This window comes from Mesoplodon mirus (genome assembly GCF_964341445.2).
Source record: "Mesoplodon mirus genome assembly, chromosome: 12".
Taxonomy (NCBI): domain Eukaryota; kingdom Metazoa; phylum Chordata; class Mammalia; order Artiodactyla; family Ziphiidae; genus Mesoplodon; species Mesoplodon mirus.
This window is the reverse complement of record NC_138988.1, coordinates 70,498,595-70,522,921: the sequence shown is the minus strand read 5'-3', so window position 1 is coordinate 70,522,921 and position 24,327 is coordinate 70,498,595. Positions and strand designations below refer to the sequence as shown.

At 37.7% G+C, this 24,327-nt stretch overlaps 1 protein-coding gene across 1 annotated transcript in view; it reads right to left on the bottom strand.

Moving 5' to 3' along the window:
- The window catches only part of ZFAND3 (zinc finger AN1-type containing 3), a 328,789-nt gene that overhangs the window by 251,318 nt on the left and 53,144 nt on the right, over positions 1–24,327 (bottom strand). The window lies entirely within an intron of this gene.

Sequence of the window (24,327 nt, the reverse complement as noted above, 5' to 3'; positions counted from 1 at the left end):
AAAAAATATCTATACAACCAGGAACCAAGCAAATAGTTCCCATGGTAATCTGGGGCTCATATTAAATAATAAATGAGCATGCTACACTAAAGGATTTTTCCCTCCACAAGCATGGGGAAAATACCAATGAAGCAATGCTCCCAAATGAGAAGTGGTACGATTTGTCCATGCTCAGGATAAACAGTAAACATCACTGTATTTATTCCCATTGGAAAAATAACATACTATCAAGAACGTCTTTAAAATATATATACCATTGAACACCTATACAAAACTCTCCACCTTCCTTTCACATGCATAAACTGCTTGCATAAATACACAAACATTAAAATCCAGGATCCATGTGTCACTCAAGGAAATGACTGCTACAGGCACAGAATTAATTAATACATTTCCAGAGTTTCCACAATGAAGCAGTAATACCTTCAAAGCAATTTAGTAAATTTGGATAACTGATAACTTGAATTGATTTCATTTCTGCTGTGCCTTCCCCATCATTATATTAACCCAACTTAAAATAACCAATTTCCTTTATCTTCTGCCTCACCTTTTCCTATTAGGTTACACATGCTATACCAGCAACTTTCCAAATATTCAAGAAGTAAAAAACTTCCTTTTCAAATGACACCTTACAAAGAACATGAATATAAAATTGAAAATAGAGTCTTCTACAGTAAAAATATTTTCTAAGTTCAAATGTAAAGTCTTCACATAAAGTCAACTACTGTTAAAAAAAAAAGGCTAATTTGATTAACATACACTGAAATCAAGGGTATGGATAAGAATCATATACAGATATTAAATACTATACAAATAAGAATATAGAGATGGCAATCAGGAACATCCTGATTCACACACAAAAGTTGCTCACAATAACAGATTGATTTTTATTTTAAACAGGTCACCTCACAGTCTTGGGAAGCTCTTTAAAAAGAGATGGCAAGGGCTTCCCTGGTGGCACAGTGGTTAAGAATCCACCTGCCAATTCAGGGTACACGGGTTCGAGCCCTGGCCTGGGAAGATCCCACATGCCGCGGAGCAACTGGGCCCGTGAGCCACAACTACTGAGCCTGCACGTCTGGAGCCTGTGCTCCGCAACAAGAGAGGCCGAGATAGTGAGAGGCCCGTGCACCGCAATGAAGAGTGGCCTCTGCTCGCCACAACTAGAGAAAGCCCTCGCACAGAAACGAAGACCCAACACAGCCAAAAATAAATTAAGTAATTTTAAAAAAAAGAGAGATGGCAAAAATTTTGAGATCTGCACAAAAATGACAACATAATAGCAACAAATAATGCATTAGTGGTAACCAATGTATTAAAATTGAGTTTATTTTTTAAATAAAATTCTTATCTTTACAAAAGCCATGAAAAAGCACCTCCACAGAACACTAAGCAACTATTTCAAATCACTGTTCTAAGCCACTTTCTATTACATTACAACTCTGACCCACCTCCCAGGAACATCTCCAAAGGGGAGGTAGGGGACAGGGGGTGGAGACAGGATTTATTCTTCCTAAAATTTAAAATATAAAAATGGTTATTTGAACCTGAACTATAAATATGTCTCAGAAGATATAATCCTATACTCTGGTAAATCAATATAAACTGTTGTCCTTCATATCCAAAGATGAAACTGATGACTGTTCCTCTATTGAAACTGAGAAGTTCACTAGATCAGCCATCTCACCCAAAGATGTACCTAGACAAGCCTTTTGGGCTGGTAAATCCTACAGGTATCATCTCTGCCCCAATAAAATAAGCCAAGGGCCAACAAAGTGCAGCCAGCTGGCCAAGTCCAGCCCACCACCTATTTTTTAATGACCCACAGCTAAGAATGAGGTTGTGGATTGAATTGTATCACCCCCACTTTCCTGCCAAAAAAAAAAAAGATATATTGAAGTCCTAACCCCCAATATCTCAGAATGTGACCTTATTTGGATATAACGGCCTTCACAGAGGTAATGAAGTTAAAACGAGGTCATGAGGGTGGGCCCTAATCCAGTATGACTGGGAAACTGTGTACACAGAGACAGACACAAAAAGAGGAAGAAGATGTGAAGCGGCACAGGGAGAAGATGGCCATCTACAAGCCAAGGAGAGAGGCTAGAATAGATCCTTCCCTTGCATCCCTAAAAACATCCCTAAACACCTGAAGTAACTAATTTGCCAACACCTTGATTTTTTACTTCTAGCCTCCAGAACCCTGAGGCAATAAATTTCTGTCATTTAAGCCATCCAGTTTATGGTGCTTTGTTACAGCAGCCCTAGCAGACTAATACAAATGTTTTTTTTTTCATTTTCAAGCAGTTAGGGAAAAAAAAAAATCAAAGAATGTATTCTGTAACATGTGAAAATTATACAATTTCACATTTCATTGTTGATAAAGTTTTACTGGAACACAGTCACACTTCTTCACTTACATATTGCCTATGACTGCTTTTGCACTGCAGTGGCAGAGCTGAGTATCTGCAACAGAGTATATGACCTAAAATATTTACTCTCCAGCCCTTTATAGAAAAAGTTTCCCAGTCTGAAATAACTTTTGTGTCACAAAGCATCACACCATATAGTGTAGATGCACCTCAGGAAGGTCAATCTCTTACAATTTTCCATCTTTCTCTCAGCTGCTCTTCAGTTTCCTGCTTTTCTTCCAAAAATTAGTTACATCACACCTACTTTCCAAGGCTACTGTGTATAGATTAAGTGAATGATAAGTGTATATACCTCTTTAAACTACAAAATATAATAAACATATAAAAGTTATAAAATTCCACCACACACAACATAAGTAAGTTGTAACAAACAATTTTAAGGGCAATACTTACATATTTCTGGACCACGAACCTGATAAGTCCACCAATGTTAGAATTTATGTAACTAATAACACACCTCATGACTGTCAGTAATAGATCCAAGAAGCATAATGACATAAATGATTCCACTAAAACTCAGTAAGACTGAGCAAGCAAGCAAACAAGTGTTACATATTAAGGCTATATTTGCCTTTTATTATCAAACTACCAATTTATCAAATACTAGGGGGCTAGCACATGAAAAGAATGATAAATTGTGCTTGCAGTAATTCTAGCTCCAATTTCCTAAAAGCTAAAACTTCCTAATAGTCGTTCATTCAAAAAAAAACAATTAGGTACTACTGCTTTAGTCAATTGTTTGGCAGTATCTACTATAGCTAAACAAAAGGGTCATATACCCTATGATCCAATAATTCAATTACTTGCTACCACCCAATAGAACTGCATACACATGTATACCAAAAGACATGTAAAAGAATGTTCAAGCAGCACTTTTTTGAAATAGGCCCAAAATAGAAATAATTCCAATGTCCATCAATAGTTGAAGGGAAGGACTTCCCTGATGGTCCAGAGGGTAAGACTCCGTGCTCCCAATGCAGGGGGTCCAGGTTCGATCCCTAGTCGGGGAACTAGATCCCGCATGCATGCCGCAACTAAGTGTCCGCATGCCGCAACTAAGAACCGGCGCAGCCAAAATAAATAAATAAATAATAATTTTTTTTTTTTATTAAAAACAGTTGAAGGAATAAACAAATTATAATATTCACACAATGAAATACTTTTCGGCAATGAGAATGAACTACTCCTACACACAACATGGAATAATATCAAAAACATTAAAACAAAAAGCAAAATATACATATAATACCATTTTTTTGGCTGCACATGGCTTGTGGGATTTTAGTTCCTCTACCAGGGATTGAACCTGGGCCCTGGCAGTGAAAGCGCCAGGTCCTAACCATTGGACCGCCAGGGAATTCCCAAGAGTGGCTACTCTAGAGAGGCAGGTGGGAATAGTGATTGGGAAGGGGCATGAAAGGGTTATTTGGGGGGCTTAGAAGCCCCTTATGAAAGGGGCTTCTAAGATGATGGCAATGTTCTATTTCACTCCCTAAGTCATGTCCAATTAGTAATGGCATACTGAGCTATAGAGTTATAACTGGTGCACTATGTCTGTATGATATATCATACTTCAAGAAAATGGTTAACCGGGACTTCCCTGGTGGCACAGTGGTTAAGAATCTACCTGCCAATGCCAGGGATATGGGTTCAAGCAATGGTCCGGGAAGATCCCACATGCTGCGGAGCAAATAAGCCTGCATGCCACAACTACTGAGCCTGTGTGCCTAGAGTCCATGCTCTGCAACAAGAGAAGCCACCGCAATGAGAAGCCCGCGCACCGCAACAAAGAGTAGCCCCCGCTCACCCCAACTAGAGAAAGCCTGCGCAACAAAGACCCAACACAGCCAAAAATAAATAAATAAAGTAATACATTTATTAAAAATAAAGAAAATGGTTAACCAAAAACTTAAGTTCCACTTCCAGAAGCTGCTTCCTAAGACTTAATATGCTCCCACTGGACTAACACTCCCAAAGATAACTATAAACTCTGGACAAAATATAAAAAGTAACTACCTGAAGGCACTGGAGAGCAATCAAAAGCAGATAGACACTTAGGAAGGTCACTGGAAAAAAGAAACAGCACTGACAAAGTTTTTCTTTTTTTTTTTTTTCTGGCTTTTTGCCTAAAGGGAGGCCCAGTTTGGCATAGTCAGGTAATAGAATTTGAATAGAAACCACATTCTTACTGAAATGAAGAACCAGAAGGTAGAGTTCAGAGTGACCCCACCAGGTGGAAACTGAGGGGTGAAATCAAGGAAAGGAGAGAGCCACAGAAGGAGAGGTCCAGAATCTACATATAAACTTGGCCCAAATCTCTGGCTAATCCCTGAAACATGCATGTGTGGAACAGACTACAAACATCCCAGAGAAGACTAAACACTGAATACAGAGCTAAACTGACGACCACAGGTGTGGATAATTCGGAGTTCGAGCCCATCCTACTAAAATAAAAATCAATATTCTTTGGAGGTACAAAAGGATCCAGAATCTCTACATGAATTGTTCGTAATGTCCAGAATGCAATTCCAAATTACTAGAATTCAGAGAGGTAAACATGTGCTTCCCTGGTGGTGTAGCGGTTAAGAATCCGTCTGCCAAGGCAGGGGAAAAGGCTTCGAGCCCTGGTCTGGCAAGATCCCACATGCCTCAGAGCAACTAAGCCCGTGCGCCACAACTACTGAGCCTGAGCTCTAGAGCCCATGCACCACAACTACTGAAGCACGCGCACCTAGAGCCCATGCTCTGCAACAAGAGAAGCCACTGCAATGAGCAGCCCGCACACCACAACAAAGAGTAGCCCCCCCTCACGGCAACTAGAGAAAGCCTGCGTGCAGCAACAAAGACCCAACACAGCCAAAAATAAAAAATAAATAAAATAAATTTATTTTTTAAAAAGAGGGAAACATAATCCACAGAAGACAAAAGAACCAATAGAGACCAACACCAAGATAACTTGCACGTTGTAATTAGTAGAGAAGACTTTTTTAAACTACCTTTACCAAGGTTTTTAACATTAACATCTTACATAACCCTTGTACAGCTATAGCAACCAGTAAATTAATGACACAAAACTATTCATTTACAAACTTTATGTGTTATCTGTCAATCAATCCACTAATATCCTTTTTTGGACCTAGCATCTAACCCAAGATCCCACATTGCATTTAGTTGTCATGTACTGTTAGTCTCCTTAATCTGAGGTAGTTCCCCAGCATTCCTTTACAGATAAGAATTTTAAAAGCAGCTACTATGACCATGCTCAAGAATTAAAGAGGAAGATATGCTTACAACAAATAGGAAATCTCAGCAGAGACACAGAAACTATAAAAAAGAACCAAATGTAAATTCTAGGTTGAAAAATATCTAAAATTAAAATATTCATTGGATGCAGATTAAAAGTGGCAGAAGAGTCAGTACACTTGAAGATCAATAGCAATTATCCAATCTGAACAACAGAGAGGAAAAAAACAATATGAAAAGTGAACAGTCATATGTGTAATAGGTATTAACTGGAGTTCTATAATCAGAAGTGAGAAAGAATGGAGCAGAAAAAATATTTGAAAAATAATGGCTGAGAAGTTCCCAAATGGAGTATAAAATGGAAATTTATTGATTCTGGGAGCTCAGTGAACCACAAGCAGGGAAGATACAAAGAAAATATCTAAGCATATCAAAGCCAAACTGCCAACACCCAAAAATAAAGAGAGAAGTATTAAAACAGCCAAAGAAGAATGACAAATCACAATAATATGAATTACTTCTGACTTAAAAAAATAGTGGAGGCCAAAAGACATTGGAAGGACATTTTAAATGCTAAAAGGAAAAAACTCTGACAACCCAGAATTCTATATTCAGCAAAAATTCCTTCAAGAATGAAGACAAAATAAAAATATTTTGGGAAAAACAAAAGCTAAGAGAATTCATCACCAACAGACCTAGAATAAATGCTGAAGGAAGTTCACTTAGCAGAAGGTAAATGATACAAGATGGAATCTCCAATCTTCAGAAAGATATGAAAAACACAGGAAATAGTAATTATGTGGGTAAATATAAAAAATTATTTTCTCTCTTAATTTCTTTAAATACATGTGACTATTTTAAAATATTAAATAGCACACTACCAATGGGTCAAAGAATTCACAAAGGAAATTTAAAATACTTTTGAGAACAATGAAAATGAAAACCTAACATATCAAAGCTTCTGGGATACAGCTAGAGCAGTTTTCACAGGGAGACTGATAGCTGTAAATGACTACATTTTTAAAAAAAAAAACTCAATCTATAATCTAATCTTTCACCTTAAACACTAGAAAAAGCAGCAAACAAAATTAAGCCCAAAGCAAGTGAAAGGAAAGAAAAGTATAGAGTAAAAACCAATGAAGTAGCAAAAAGAAAAATAGAGAAAAATCAATGAAATCAAAATGTGGTTCCTAGGGACTTCCCTGGTGGTCCAGTGGTTAAGACTGCACTTCCACTGCAGGGGGCATGAGTTCAATCCCTGGTTGGGAAAAAAATATCCTGCACACCGCATGGCTCGGCCAAAAAAAAAAAAAAAAAAAAAAAAAAGTTGGTTCCTTGACAATATTATTTTTAATGCCTTTAGCTAAACTGACCAAGGAGAGAGAAAAATCAAATTACTAAAATCAGGAATGAAAGAGGGACATCACTACCCACCTTTCAGAAATAAAACAGATCATAAAGGAACAGTAATTTAGAAAAACTCTATGCCAACAAATTAGGTAATTTAGGTGAAATGAACAAATTCCTAGAAAAACACAAACTACCAAAACCAACTCAAGGAGAAATAGAAAACTGAATAGATCTATAAGAAAAGGATCAAATTCTTTCCCCCAAAGAAAAGCCAGGCCCAGATGGCTTCACTAGTGAATTCTACCAAACATTTAAAGGAAAATTACTACCAATTCTTCACAGACTTTCCCCCAAAAATGGAAGAGGGAACACATGCCAACTTATGCTATAAGGCCAGCATTACCCTCAGCCAAAACCAGATAAAGACATCACAACAAAAGAAAACTACACCCCAGTATCCCTATGACTACAGATGTTAAAATCTTCAACAAAATACTAGCAAACCAAATCTACCAAAAAAAGATTACATACTCCAACAAAATGAGATTTATCCAAGGACAGCAAGTTTTACTACTTAAAATCAATTAATGTAATATACCGTATTAACAGACTAAAGGACAAAAACCCATATGGATCATCTCAATAAACAAAGAAAGCATCATACATACACACACACACACACACACACAAAATCAATCACAGACCTAAATATGAATTAAAAATTTAATAAAACTCTTAGAAGAAAACAGGTATAAATCCTATGGCCATGGATTAAGCAGTGGTTTCTTAATATGACACCAAAAAGCACACGCAACAAAAGATAAATCAGATTCATCAAAAGTTAAAACTTTCATGTTGCATACAATCAATATAGTGAAAAGACAACTCACAGAATGATAAAAAAAAAAAAAATTGGAAATCATGTATCTGGCAAAGGGACTTGCATCCAGAACATACAAGGAACTCTTACAACTCAATAACAAGATAAATGACCCAATTTAGAAATGGGTAAGGAATAGACATTCCTCTAAAGAGACATACCAATGGACAAATAAGCAAATGAAAAGATGTTCAACATCATTAGCCATTAGTAAACAAAGCACAATGAGATAGCTGCTATGATGGCTATAATCATAAAGGCAGATAATATCAAGTGTTGATGACGATGCAGAGAAACTGGAACCATCACACTGCTGGAACCATCATAAACCAACACACACTGCTGTTCGAAATGATCAATGAATGATGTGGCCAGTTTGGAAAAACAGTTTGTCCCTTCCTCAAAAGATTAAGCATAGAGTTACCATATGACCAAACAACTCCACTCCTAGGTGTATATTCAAGAGAAATGGAAACATACAACCACATAAAAACTTCTATTCAACCGTTCATAGAAGCATTACTTGTAATAGCCAAAAAAATAAACTGATGTATAATAAAAAGTAGCATAACCACATAATGGACAACAAAATTCTGCAACAAAAAAGGAATGAGTATTTATATATAACATGGATGCACCTTGAAAACATTTTAAGTGAAAACAGCCAGGTGTAAAATCATCAGAATAGCAAAATCTACAGGGACAGAAATTACATTAGTAGTTGCTTAGAGCGAGGGCAAGGGGATGGGTGGAAATGGGGAGTGACTGTTAATGAGTACATAATTTCTTTTAGGGGTGGCAAAAATGTCCTAAAATTAGATTGGGGTAATGGCTGTACCAACCTGTGAATATACTAAAAACCACTGCATCGTATACTTGAAATGGGTGAATTGCATTGTAAGTGAATTATACCTCCCAAAAATAAAAAGAGGTATAGCAAACATGCCAATAAACTAAAATAAAATTCCAAAAATGTTCAAGTAACCCAAAAGAAACAGGAAAATATAAAGAAAGGTGCAAAAGAGTTGGGACAAATAAAACAAATATTAAAATAGTAGACCTAAATCAACAATTACAACACACATCAACAATTACATTAAATGTTAATGGAGTAAGTACTCCAATTAAAAGGCAGATATTGAACAAATGAATTTTTAAAAACAAGAACTAAATGCATGCTGTCTACGAGAGACATACTTTAAATACAAAGAATCAGAAAGGTTGAAAGTAAAAGGATGCAAAAGGACATACCAAGTAAGGAATAAAAAGCATAAGAAGGCTGAAGTGGCTATATTCCTATCAGAGGAAGTAAACTTTATTGGCAGAGAGAAAGAGGGGGATTTCATAAAGATAAAAGGCTCAATTCATCAGGAAAAATGACAATAATAAACGGATACAAGCCTAATACTAAGGCTTCAAAATATATAAAGCAAAAATTTCCAGAATTTTAATAAAAGAAAGACAAATCCACATAGTTGGAGATTTAAATACTCTTCTCTCAGCAACGGATAAAACAAGATTTACAAAATCAATAATATAGAAGGTCCAAAAACACTATCAATACCCTTGAACTAATTAACATTTATAGAACACTATACTCAACAAGTGCAACAAGAATATACATTCTTTTCATCAATTCCAGCATACTTCTAAATAACCTATGGATCAAAAAAATCACAAATGAAATTAGAAAATACTTTGTCCTAATGCATAATAAAAATACAATATACCAAAATTTATGGAATTTTGCAAAAGCAGTACTGAGAGAAAAAGTTATACTTTTAAATGCCAGTATTTGAAAAGAAGAAAGGTATAAAATGTGATGAGTCTGCCCTAAGAAACTAGAAAAAGAGCAAAGAAAACCCAAAGAAATAAAGGAAATAAGGGAAGGAGCAAAAACCAGTGTCACAGAAAAAAAAGGAAAACGTTGGGTTTTTTCAAAAGATTAGCAAAAGTGATAAACAACTATATACCAATATCAGAAATGAAAACTGGCAATATCACTATAGACTCTACATATACTAAGTGAAAAATAAATATAATGAACAACTTAATGCCAATAAATCTGACAACTAAGATGAAATGGACAAGTTCCATGAGAAATACAACTTTTAAAAATGGACATAATGTAGACTAAAATATCCTAATAGCCCTGACTCTATTAAAGAAATTGAATTCCCTATTATCAAATGAATTCTCAAAAAGAAAACCACAAGCCCAGATGGTTTTACTGGCTAATTCTCTCAAATATTTAAGGAGTAACTAATGACAGTGAACACAAACTCTTTCAGAAAACAGAAGAAACCTTTACCAGCTCACATTGAGGCCAGCAAAACCTGATAAAGAATATTACAAATATTCTTCACGAGCGTATGTGCAAAAACTCTTACCAATATACTGAACAAATGGAATCCAAAAACACGGGGACTTCCCTGGTAGCACAGTGGTTAAGAATCCGCCTGCCAATGCAGGGGACACGGGTTCGAGACCTGGTCAGGGAAGATCCCACATGTTGCGGTGCAACTAAGCCCGTGCGCCACAACCACTGAGCCCATGTGCCACAACTACTGAAGGCCACGTGCCTAGAGCCCATGCTCCGCAACAAGAGAAGCCATCGCAATGAGAAGCCTGCGCATCGCAACGACGAGTAGTCCCCGCTCACCGCAACGGAGACCCAACACAGCCAAAAATAAATAAATAAATAAATAAATAAATTTTTTTAAAAAATAACACATCATGACCAAATGAGGTTTATCCCAAGAACGTAAGGTTGTTTTAGCATTAAACAAATAACTCATCGTCATCCATACTAATCACTGCAGAAGAGATCTCTTTATCACAAAAATCTAATAATGTAACTCCCATTTTCTCAAAACTCTTTGGTGACTCCCCACACCCAAATACAAGACAGAAACTTTAACACAGCATGGAAGGTTCATCACCCTCCCCCTGCACAGCAGCCACATTTCTGGCTACCAACCTCCAATAGCATCCCATACTCCAGCTACAATGGCCATGCCCTCTAAGATGTGGCACTCCCCTCTCCTTCCTTCCACTCACAAATTCCAAGTCTCCACCTCAGCTGAGTTCCTCTGAAAGCCTTCCTGACTTCGTCAGGTGGATTTCATTACTTCTCTCTCTACATTCCCACTGCATCTTTTGCAACCCTCAATTGTAATAGATATTACTATTATTTCTTTGTTTTTCTCTCTATTCAACTATCACATCAGAGGCCAAATCTTTTCACCATATTAACAGAATAAAGAAGGAAAAATCATATGATCATTTCAATAGATAAAGGAAAATCATTTGACAAAAGTCAATACACATGTGTGAAGAAAAAAAAACTCTCAGCAAATTAATAATTAAAGAAAATGTCTTCAATCTAATAAAGGCATCTAAGACAAATCCACAACTAACATTATACTTAACTTCCAAGAAGCACTAGCCTCAGTAGCAATATTCAACATTTATATATGCTTTTGTATCGTCAATGGTCCTTCAGCAACCCTGTTGAAAAAAAAGTGTTTTTTTTTTTTACGTAGGGAGCTATTATTCTCTCAAATGGTATTAATAGCAACTCTGGGTCAGAAATGGTAAATGATATACCAAAGTAAGAAAGCCAGTACTAGAATCCAGTCTTTGACCAAAAGTATTTTTCAATTATAGTATGCCATCTAGTCTAGGTGATTACAGCAGATAGTAAGATATTCAAACAGCTATTATAGTTCATTAGTTGATAAAATAAAATAGGATAAGTAACAGTAACATGGAATGAAAAAAATTTTAAGCCCACAATAAGAAAAACCTCAAATGGCTGTGCCACAAAGAGAAAAGGGCACAATGAATGGTGTGTAATATTTCCCTTTATAGGTCTAAAATGCAGCAGGTAGATAATTCAAGGCCTTATCTGAATTTACATCTCTAATCTGCTACTTGTCCATGCCTTAACTGAGCAGCTGTCAGCTGGAAGCTTCGGCCCACAGCTCCTTAAAAAGAAACCAGAGTGGGCTTCCCTGGTGGCGCAGTGGTTGAGAGTCCGCCTGTCCGCGTCCGGAGCCTGTGCTTCGCAACGGGAGAGGCCACAACAATGAGAGGCCCACATACCGCAAAAAAAAAAAAAAAAAAAAAGAAACCAGAGTGACATGGCTACTTCTGAGTTTCTGTTTCTGATTCAAGTGAATTTTTCATGCAAGAATATATGAATGCTGTCTTAACATCTTTCCATCTGTGATACACCCACAGCCAGCGAGTTCCACAATGAGGCTGGATTTGCTTCTTTACTGCTCAACATGCACTTCACTTCAAAGCATACAGGGAAATTCGAGTGTCTTCAAATAACCTGCTAACAAAACTACAAAAAAAAGATAGGAAGAATTATTCTTTAAACTAGCTTCGCCACCCAGCTGCCTACAGACCAATCATTTCTATGCATCTTCTTGTGTTCCCTAAAGGTGAACATCTGACGTGGAGTCATTTGTCTAGGACAAAACATTAAACAATTAAGATAAAATAAGCCTTCTCCACAATTGTAGTTGTCTTCTCTGTGAACATCCCAGGCCCTTATAAAGGAGTCCAAGTGTTTCTTGATAACACAGTGCCCTTTATACACAAGTTCCTAAAAGGCTTCTTATCTGACCTTACTCCTGCTGAAAGTCAGTGACCATGAGGTATCACTCACTGACATTTATAGTGATTGAAGTAAAAATACGGACCTCTTTTCTCCAAGTGACACAGAAAATTCAAAGTTCACTGGATAATGTACTATCAAGTAGAGTACACCAGTATCTCAGATATGTCTGTACTTAAAATGTCTGCTTTCAACAATCTTTGGAACTGTCCTATGAAAACCAGTGGGTGACCTAAATTTTTAATCAAGAATTCGACAAAATAGTTTTATTATGATTACTTTATGGATAAGCCAATATTATAACTTCAAACTTCTCTTTAATTCCAACAAGGGTTCAGAAATGTCTGGTTAATGTCTGAAAATAAGATGTTCTTTTAAAATTTAATTTTTTTTATTAATCATCTAAGAAAAAAAGAGAGGAAGGGTTATCAAGTTAATTCAAAATTCCCTTAAGTACCACACCATGTAACAACATTGAGCAAACTATAGACCAATACCCCTAACTTTACAGTATCACCCTCAAATCTAATTTCAGGAAGAAATTAAAAATGTTCAAAGAATGATAACCTCAACCAATCACCTTCTAACAAACTTTTTGGTAATGCCTGCCTCTAGCTGAATAATTCCAATCAACCCTCTCAACCTGAGGTTGGCAGAGCTGCTGCTGTCTCAAGATTAAATTTAACAACAGGCAGGAGTTGCCACTAGAGATGTGGCGCTGGGGCTCATAGACCAAAAATTAAGTAAAGCAGTCAGAGATCCAGGAAGACTGAAGGATGAAAGCCCCTCTCCCAGTTTCATAGTCTGAGCACAGAAGACATTTTTGCACCCACTCTTTCACCACCAAACATGCTGAACCACATTATCTGGACCCACTCCTATTCAACCCTGCTCTCCATTCCTAATGGCAATTCCTGCCTCCTCAGAACCTTTAAACTCTGAACTAAATTCTGAAGCTAATTTACTTTCTTCACTCAAACTGTTCAGACCACATCCCCAAGCCATAAAGTTCCATTTCACATAAAATTTGTTCAAAGATACAGCATTACAGATATTACAAGTGAAATAACAGTTTCTAAATTTTCATCAAAAAGGGGAATTCTTCAGTTAAAAAGAAAAGCTAAGACAATGCTTATTTGCAATTACAGATATTGTTTTACCTGGGTTTAAAAAGCATAATTTCAACAGAGAAAAAAATTATATATATATGAAAATGTAGAGAAGTCTTATTTTACATATGTGTCTGTATAATTTTCCTGAATTGGTCTTCATACAAAAAAGGCTGTTCAACCCTTGTGCATTGTTGGTACTAACGTAAACTGGTGCAGCCACTGTGTAAACAGTATGGAGGTTCCTCAAAAACTTAAAAATTGAACTACCATATGAAACAGCAATTCCACTTCTGGGTATTTATCTAAAGGAAATGAAATCACTATCTCACAAAGATATATGCACCTTCATGTTCACTGCAGCGTTAGTTACAATGATCAGGCCATGGAAACAATGAATGGATACAGGAAATGTGTTTTATAGATACAATGGAATATTATTTAGCCATGAGAAAGAAAGTAATCCTGTAATTTGACCCAACATGGATGGGCCTTAAGCGCATTATGCTAAGTGAAATAAGTCAGACAGAGAAAGACAAATACTGTATGGATGTCACTTATATGTGGAAACTTAAAAAACAAACCTCACAGATATAAAGAACAGACTAGTGGTTGCTTGGCGGGGGGAGGGGGAGGAGTGGCTGAAATGGGTGGTGAAGGTGGCTAAAAGGTACAAACTTCCAGTTTAAGATAAATAAGTCCTGGGGATATAATGTACAGCATGGTGACTACAGTTAACAATACTGTATTGTATATTTGAAAGTTGCTAAAAGAATAGATCTTAAAAGTTCTCATCACAAGGAAAAAAAAATTTGTAACTGTTTTATGATGGATAGTAAAATTATTGTAGTGATCATTTCACAACATATACATATATTAAATCATTATGTTGTATACCTAAAACTAATAAAATATTATGTCAATTATATCTCAGGATTTTTTTTTTTTTTTTTGCAGTATACAGACCTCTCATTGTCGTGGCCTCTACAGTTGCGGAGCACAGGCTCCGGACGCGCAGGCTCAGCGGCCATGGCTCACGGGCCCAGCCGCTCTGCGGCATATGGGATCTTCCCAGACCGGGGCACGAACCCGTGTCCCCTGCATCGGCAGGTGGACTCTCAACCACTGCGCCACCAGGGAAGCCCTATCTCAGGTTTTTTTTAAAAGGCTGCTCAACACAGATATAATACATTTGACAATATGCTATATCCCTTCTCCTAACCATTCTTCATCATGTCCCATTGGGAAGAAGAATCTTACAGGGAAATCTTTAAGCCTTCCCATGTAGAATTATGGTAACTACTTAACAGTTCTCATGTTTAATTAGGAAACCATTATATTGCTTGTCTTAGATCCCCAGATAAGTGTGCAATTATGGAGAAGGTTATCTGGTAAAAACATAAAGGAAAATTGCTTATATATGTGAATGCAAAAATAAATCATGTAGATAGATCCAGGCCTCAAAGCAAAAGCCCTATTTAATTTTTTATTTAAATTCAAAAACAGAACTTTTACGTTGTCACTAATCTTAAAATTGATCAAGGTATGTCTCATTGATGTCATAAACTTTGTAAACATTTACCCTTAAATGACCTTTTGGAAAAGAGTAAATGTCTCTAACTTAGTCCTCAATGATACAGAGAAAGCCCTGCACTCATGGAGGTTAGTGTATGCCATCAATCCAATCCATCCACCCATTTTAGACAAAAACAATTTGATATGACAGGAGTCAGCAAATGGTCCAAATGCCACTTGTCCTGGACTGTCTAGTTTGTGTCCCAGAACACATGGATGCCTAGCCCTAGAGTTAGGCAGTTATTATAATCAAAGCCATGAGCACCCATTTGAAAATATGTTTGATAAATCAATTTGGTTAAACTGGATGGAAAATCTGTGAAAGCTAAAGCTTTTCAACAATAACACCAAACAGGTCATTGTTAAAAAGACAAATCAAAGTATAACTTAAAGAATAAAATTAAACTCACACAAAATTTTCTTATGTCATTCCCTCCTTGAGTGCATTTTTTAAAAAGAACTCTGGGTTTCCCTGGTGGCACAGTGGTTGAGAATCTGCCTGCCAATGCAGGGGACACGGGCTCGAGCGCTGGTCTGGGAAGATCCCACATGGCACGGAGCAACTAAGCCTGTGAGCCACAACTACTGAGCCTGCGCGTCTGGAGCCTGTGCTCCTCAACAGGAGAGGCCACGACAGTGAGAGGACCACACACCACGATGAAGAGTGGAGTGAGAGGCCCGTGTACCGCAAAAAACAAACAAACAAACAAACAAACAACAACAAAAAAAGAGTGGCCCCCGCTTGCCACAACTAGAGAAAGCCCTCGCACAGAAACGAAGACCCGGGCTTCCCTGGTGGCACAGTGGTTGAGAGTCCGCCTGCCAATGCAGGGGACACAGGTTCGTGCCCCGGTCCGGGAAGATCCCACATGCCATGGAGCGGCTGGGCCCATGAACCATGGCTGCTGAGCCTGCGTGTCCGGAGCCTGTGCTCCGCAATGGGAGAGGCCACAACAGTGAGAGGCCCGCATACCACAAAAAAAAAAAAAAGAAACGAAGACCCAACGCAGCCAAATAAATAAATAAATAAAATTTATAAAAAGAACTCTGAGGCCAGATCCAGACTAAACAGGAAACAGTGCCATATATCAATTATCCCATTTCCCCCAGTGCATTGGTGGGGAAAAGGGATGCAGAGCAGAACACAACATATTTTCTATCCCCACTACCACTAGGTCAATAAAATTTTAGCAAGCACTAAAAACAGTGAAATTTTAGAATGAAGCTCCAGTTACCCAGACTTAATGGCTACTAAGAAATATTTGTAAGTAAATTTTGGAGTGTGAAAATCACACATCGTAATACCTATGCTCCATGTCCCTATCCAACTGTCTCTCTAGTTACAGCCAGAGGAGAAACAGGCTTCGTCTGCACCCAGACACATGCAGGATAAAAATCCTAGAACTTTCATGACTTGTAAATGGAAATGTTAACAATAGTTTTAACCCTTGTAAGTCTTTCTTACTTTATCTGTGAAATGTAGAGTCACACCACACCAAAGGATTAATGTAAGGATTAACTCAATTGAGTGTGTAAAGCTGTTGGGACAGTGTTTTCCACTGTACCCTAAATAAAATACACTAATATTCTACTCTTGGCCTGGAATGCCTGTCCTTCACCTCCCCCCTTCTGCCTATCCAAACTACATCCACTCTTCAGAGTCTTTTAAGTCATTCTGATGCCTGGCTTTTAACTTTAACACCACAATGACCTTCCTAATCTTTAATATTCAAATGTGTTTAATATCCAATAGCATTCATCATACTATTTAATGAGACACAGGTCTGAATATTATTTAATATTTCAATGGCATATAGTATAGATGTCAAGCAGAGAAGAAGCTCCAAGCCTTCATGCAGTATCACCTCATCCTTCTATATTCACCTCAATGCCTATCAGGGCTTTACAGAAACTAAGCAATTCAGTAAATAAATAAATGCCGTATGAATGAATGACCAAGTAAAGGCACACAAATTACAAGGTGTTGGTTGAAAAAGGTAGCTGAGGTGGCTTTTGAGAACACAGAAAAGTAAATTTATGACACATGCTATAACTAAAATCTAGTTTACCTTTTTAAAAAATGCTAAATGAATATCCTCTGGGCCTAAATACCACTGCAAACAAGTTACAAATGAAGAAAGACATAATGCAATCAATTCCTTACCCAAATGACATCTCCTATAATATTAGCCACTTCTACAAAGACTATAAATTTGACAAATATTCTCAGCTCAGAATTAGTATTCCTCTTTTCCCTATTTCATTGTACTTCTAAAGAGTCAGCCAGCAGGGGGAGTGGGAGTTCATTAACAACGTAGTCACATAATACTAACGGCTAACAAATTTTTGAAATTGTGGAAATTTTTTTAAATTAAACTTCTGAATATTAATCACAAGAATCACCAGTGCCCATGTACTTATAAATTATAATATTTCATAATATTATTTCTATATCATGTAAGTACTCCATAAAACTGTCACTCTTCTTACCTCAAGTTCTTTTGGGATATAGAGGTACATTCCAAACAAATAAAATGTAAACGCACATCCTTTTTAGAGCCAGAAAAATAAACCAATATTAATCAAAATTCAAATGACAATGGAGAAAAGTCGCTTTCTAAAACATTACCCAAACTGACAGAAGCACAAGGCCAGTCTCATAATCCCAGCAGCCACTCATCAATTTAGTCTTCATCTATTTGTTCATCCCAAAGCCTCACCAGCTGGTCTCCAGGCTGCTGCTATCATAACCCTCCCCCAAAAGCAAACCTCATTTTAAGTCTGTGACCATAATATTCATCAGAAAATAGCTAGGGCCCTAGAAATCATATACTTCTGAGACACAATTTAAGGAGCATCACAGTCTCTGTTGACAATTACAGACAAGCATAGTTACAAATGGTATGGTGAGGAGGGTACAACAGGGGGATCAACAATAGGAAATACTGAAAGTTAAGTTCAAATTGCCAAACACAGACTACTCAGATAAAACCTGCTCTAAGCAAAGGTGAGTCATGACTGACTTTATTAAAAAGGACTGAGACAAACAAAACCTTAATGTAATACCCAAATTTTCTCTGTTCTGCTTAAAAGTACTTCCATGCACGTTACCATATTTGATCCCTAAAACAACCTTTCTGAAATGCAGGAAACATGCCTATTTTACAGTGAAGAGAATTAATATGTGCAGAGATTGTGTTACTCAAAATAACAAAGCTAACAAGTGGTGGGGAAAAGATGTTAACTTGGGCTTTCTGGCTCCAAAGGCAAAAAGCTCTATGCATCACAACATGATGTCTTTCTGAAGCCTGGGCTAGAACATTGTATTGGAAATGTGGTTAACCTGCTCCCATAGACAGAGAAATTATTTTTCAATAATAGATACAAGAACAATTATATTCCAAGCCACTGGACAAACTAGAAGAAATGGATAAATGTCTAAAAACATACAACCTAACAAAATGAGGCATGAAGGCAGAAAAAGCTGAACAAACCAATTACTAGTAAAAAGAATGAATCAGTAATCAAAATCCTCCCAACAAACAAAAGTCCGGGCATAAATGGCTTCACTTGTGAAATCTACCAAACATTTAAAAAAGAATTAATACTGGACTTCTCTGGTGGCACAGCGGTTGAGAATCCACCTGCCAACACAGGGGACACGGGTTCGATCCCTGGTCCAGGAAGATCCCACATGCCACAGAGCAACTGTGCCACAACTACTGAGCCCAAGAACCACAACTACTGAACCCCACAAGCCCTAGAGCCTGTGCGCTGCAACTACTGAAGCCCACTCACTCTAGGGCACACGTGCTGCAACTACGGAAGCCCACATGCCTAGAGGCTGTGCTCCGCAACAAAAGAAGCCACCACAATTAGAAGCCTGCACACCACAACAAAGAGTAGTCCTGCTCGCCACAACCAGAGAAAGCCCGCACACAGCAACGAAGACCCAATGCAGCCAAATAAATAAATTAATACCAACCCTTCTCAAATTCCTCCAAAAAGCAGAAGACAAGGGGACACTTCCAAATTCATTTTATGAGGCCACCATCACCTGATACCAAAACCAGGCAAAGACACTACAAGAAAAGAAAACTACAAACTAATTAACGCTAATGATCATAGATGCAAAAATCCTCAAAAAACAAAAAATCAGCAAGCCAAACTCAACAATATTATTATTATTTTTTTTTAAAGGTGTCACATTTTATTTATTATCTTTGGCTGTGTTGGGTCCTCGCTTCCGCGCAAGGGCTTTCCCCAGCCGTGGCGAGCAGGGTCCACTCTTCATCGCAGTGTGCAGGCCCCTCAGTGCTGTGGCCTCTCCCGCTGCGGAGCACAGGCTCCAGATGCACAGGCTCAGCAGTCGTGGCCCACGGGTCCAGCCGCTCCGTGGCACGCGGGACCCCCCCAGACCAGGGCCCGAACCCACGTCCCCCGCACCAGCAGGCAGACCCTCAACCACTGCGCCACCAGGGAAGCCCCTCAACAATATTATTGAAAGGATCATACACCATGGTCAAGTGGGACTTATGCCAGGGATGCAAGGATGACTCAATATCCACTAATCAACGTGATACAAAAAAATAACTAACTGAAGGATAAAAATCATATGATCAGCTCAATAGATGCAGAAAATCAACTCGAAATGGATTAAAGACTTGGACACAGGTCTTAAAACCATAAACCCCTACAAGAAAACACAGGGGGTAACCTCCTTGACATCACTTTTGTCAATGATATTTTGCATTTGACACCAAAAGCAAAGGCAACAAAAGCAAAAATAAATAAGTGGGACATATCAAAGTAAAAAGCATCTGTGCAGTGAAAGAAATCAACAGAATGAAAAGGCAACCTACAAATGGGAGAAAATATTTATGAATCATATATCTAATAATGCATTTTTATATATATATATATATATATATATATATATATATATATATATAAAGAACTCATGACTCAGCATAAAAAAAATCCCCAATTAAAAAATGAGAAGAACTGAATAGACATTTTTCCAAAGAAGACTTGTATTGATAAATGGCCAACAGGTATATGAAAAGGCGCTCAACAACACTAATCATCAGGAAAATGCAAATCAAACTACAAGGCGGGGCACAAGCCTCTTAGATAGTCTCATCCACCAGAGGGCAGACAGCAGAAGCAAGAAGAACTACAATCCTGCAGCCTGTGGAACAAAAACCACATTCACAGAAAGACAGACAAGATGAAAAGACAGAAGGCTATGTACCAGATGAAGGAACAAGATAAAACCCCAGAAAAACAACTAAATGAAGTGGAGGTAGGCAACCTTCCAGAAAAAGAATTCATAATAATGATAGTGAAAATGATGCAGGACCTCGGAAAAAGAATGGAGGCAAAGATGGAGAAGATGCAAGAAATATTTAACAAAGATCTAGAAGAATTAAAGAACAAACAAACAGAGATAAACAATACAATAACTGAAATGAAAAATACACTAGAAGGAATCAATAGAATAACTGAGGCAGAAGAATGGATAAGTGAGCTGGAAGACAGAATGGTGGAATTCACTGCTGCGGAACAGAATAAAGAAAAAAGAATGAAAACAAATGAAGACAGCAAAGAGACCTCTGGGAAAACATTAAACGCAACAACATTTGCATTATAGGGGTCCCAGAAGGAGAAGAGAGAGAGAAAACACCCAAGAAAATATTTGAAGAGATGATAGTTGAAAACTTCCCTAACATGAGAAAGGAAATAGCCACCCAAGTCCAGGAAGCACAGAGTCCCATACAGGATAAACCCAAGGAGAAACACACTGAGACACACAGTAATCAAACTGGCAAAAATTAAAGACAAAGAAAAATTATTGAAAGTAACAAGGGAAAAACGACAAATAATATACAAGGAAACTCCCATAAGGTTAACAGCTGATTTCTCAGCAGAAAGTCTACAGCCCAGAAGGGAGTGGCATGATATACTTAAAGTGATGAAAGGGAAGAACCTACAGCCAAGATTACTCTACCCAGCACAGATCTCATTCAGATTCGATGGAGAAATCAAAAGCTTTACCAACAAGCAAAAGCTAAGAGAATTCAGCACCACCAAACCAGCTCTACAACAAAGGCTAAAGGAGCTTCTCTTAAGTGGGAAACACAAGAGAAGAAAAGGACCTACAAAAACAAACCCAAAACAATTAAGAAAATGGTCATAGGAACATACATATCAATAATTACCTTAAACGTGAATTGATTAAATGCTCCATACAAAAGACACGGGCTTGCTGAATGGATACAAAAACAAGACCCATCTATATGCTGTCTACAAGAGACCCACTTCAGACCTAGGGACACATTCAGACTGAAAGTGAAGAGATGAAAAAAGATATTCCATGCAAGTGGAAATCAAAAGAAAGCTGGAGTAGCAATACTCATATCAGATAAAATAGACTTTAAAGTAAAGAATGTTACAAGAGACAAGGAAGGACACTACATAATGATTAAGGCATCAATCCAAGAAGAAGACATAACAATTATAAATATATATGCTATAAGACAGGAAATCGACAGTAACACAATAATACTGGGGGACTTTTAACACCTCACTTACACCAATGGACAGATCATCCGAACAGACAATTAATAAGGAAACACAAGCTTTAAATGACACAACAGACCAGACAGATTTCACTGATATTTATAGGACATCCCATCCAAAAACCGCAGATTACACTTTCTTCTCAACTGCGCACGGAACATTCTCCAGGATAGAACACATCTTGGGTCACAAATCAAGCCTCAGTAATTTAAGAAAACTGAAATCATATCAAGCATCTTTTCTGAACACAACGCTATGAGATTAGAAATCAATTACAGGGAAAAAAACGTAAAAAACACAAACACATAGAGGCTAAACAATATGTTACTAAATTACCAAGAGATCACTGAAGAAATCAAAAAACACCTACAGACGAATGACAATGAAAACACAACGAGCCAAAACCTATGGGATGCAGCAAAAGCAGTTCTAACAGGGAAGACTATAGCTATATAAGCCTACCTCAAGAAACAAGAAAATTCTCAAATACACAATCTAACCTTTCACCTAAAGGAACTAGAGAAGAACAAACAAAACCCAAAGTTAGCAGAAGGAAAGAAATCATAAAGATCAGAGCAGAAATAGATGAAATAGAAACAAAGAAAACAATAGCAAAGATCAATAAAACTAAAAGCTGGTTCTTTGAGAAGATAAACAAATTGATAAACCCTTAGCCAGGCTCATCGAGAAAAAGAGGAAGAGGACTCAAATCAATAAAATTAGAAATGAAAAAGGAGAAGTTACAACAGACACCACATAAACACAAAGCATCCTAAGAGACTACTACAAGCAACTCTATGCCAATAAAATGGACAACCTGAAAGAAATGGACAAATTCTTAGAAAGGTATAACCTTCCAAGACTGAACAGGAAGAAATAGAAAATATGAACAGACCAATCACAAGTAATGAAATTGAAACTGTGATTAAAAATCTTCCAAGAGGGCCTCCCTGGTGGCGCAGTGGTTGAGAGTCCGCCTGCCGATGCAGGGGATACGGGTTCGTGCCCCGGTCTGGGAGGATCCCATATGCCGCGGAGCGGCTGGGCCCGTGAGCCATGGCCGCTGGGCCTGAGCGTCCGGAGCCTGTGCTCCGCAACGGGAGAGGCCACAGCAGTGAGAGGCCCGCATACCGCAAAAAAAAAAAAAAAAAAATCTTCCAAGAGGGCTTCCCTGGTGGCACAGTGGTTGACAGTCCGCCTGCTGATGCAGGGGACACGGGTTCATGCCCCGGTCCTGGAAGATCCCACATGCCGCAGAGCGGCTGGGCCCGTGAGCCATGGCCGCTGAGCCTGCGCGTCCGGAGCCTGTGCTCCGCAACGGGAGAGGCCCCAACAGTGAGAGGCCACATACCGCAAAAAAAAAAAAAAAAAAAAATCTTCCAAGAAACAAAAGTCCAGGACCAGATGGCTTCACAGGTGAATTGTATCGAACATTTAGAGAAGAGCTAACACCCATCCTTCTCAAACTCTTCCAAAAAATTGCAGAGGAACACTCCCAAACTCATTCTATGAGGTCACCATCACCCTGATACCAAAACCAGACAAAGATACTACAAAAAAAGAAAACTACAGACCAATATCACTGGTGAACATATATGCAAAAATCCTCAACAAAATACTAGCAAACAGAATCCAACAACACATTAAAAGGATCATACACCATAATCAAGTGGGATTTATCCCAGGGATGCAAGGATTCTACAGTATACACAAATCAATCAATGTGAGACACCATATTAACAAATTGAAGAAGAAAAACCATATGATCATCTCATTAGATGTAGAAAAAGCTTTTGACAAAATTCAACACCCATTTATGATAAAAACTCTCCAGAAAGTGGGCACAGAGGGAACCTACCTCAACATAATAAAGGCCATATATGACAAACTCACAGCAAACATCATTCTCAATGGTGAAAAACTGAAAGCATATCTTCTAAGATCAGGAACATGACAAGGATGTCCACTCTTGCCAGTATTATTCAACATAGTTTTGGAAGTCGTAGCCACGGCAACCAGAAAAGAAAAACCAATAAAAGGAATACAAAATGGAAAAGAAGAAGCAAAACTGTCACTGTTTGCAGATGACATGATACTGTACATACAGAATCCTAAAGATGCCACCAGAAAACTACTAGAGCTAATCAATGAATTTGGTAAAGTTGCAGGATACAAAATTAATGCACAGAAATCTCTTGCATTCCCATACACTAATGATGAAAAATCTGAAAGAGAAATTAAGGAAACACTCCCATTTACCACTGCAACAAAAGGAATAAAATACCTAGGAATAAACCTACCTAAGGAGACAAAAGATCTGTATGCAGAAAACTATAAGACATTGTTGAAAGAAATTAACGATGATACCAACAGATGGAGAGATATACCATGTTCTTGGATTGGAAGAATCAATATTGTGAAAATGACTATACTACCCAAAGCAATCTACAGATTCAATGCAATCCCTATCAAATTACCAATGGCATTTTTTACATAATTAGAACAAAAAATCTTAAAATTTGTATG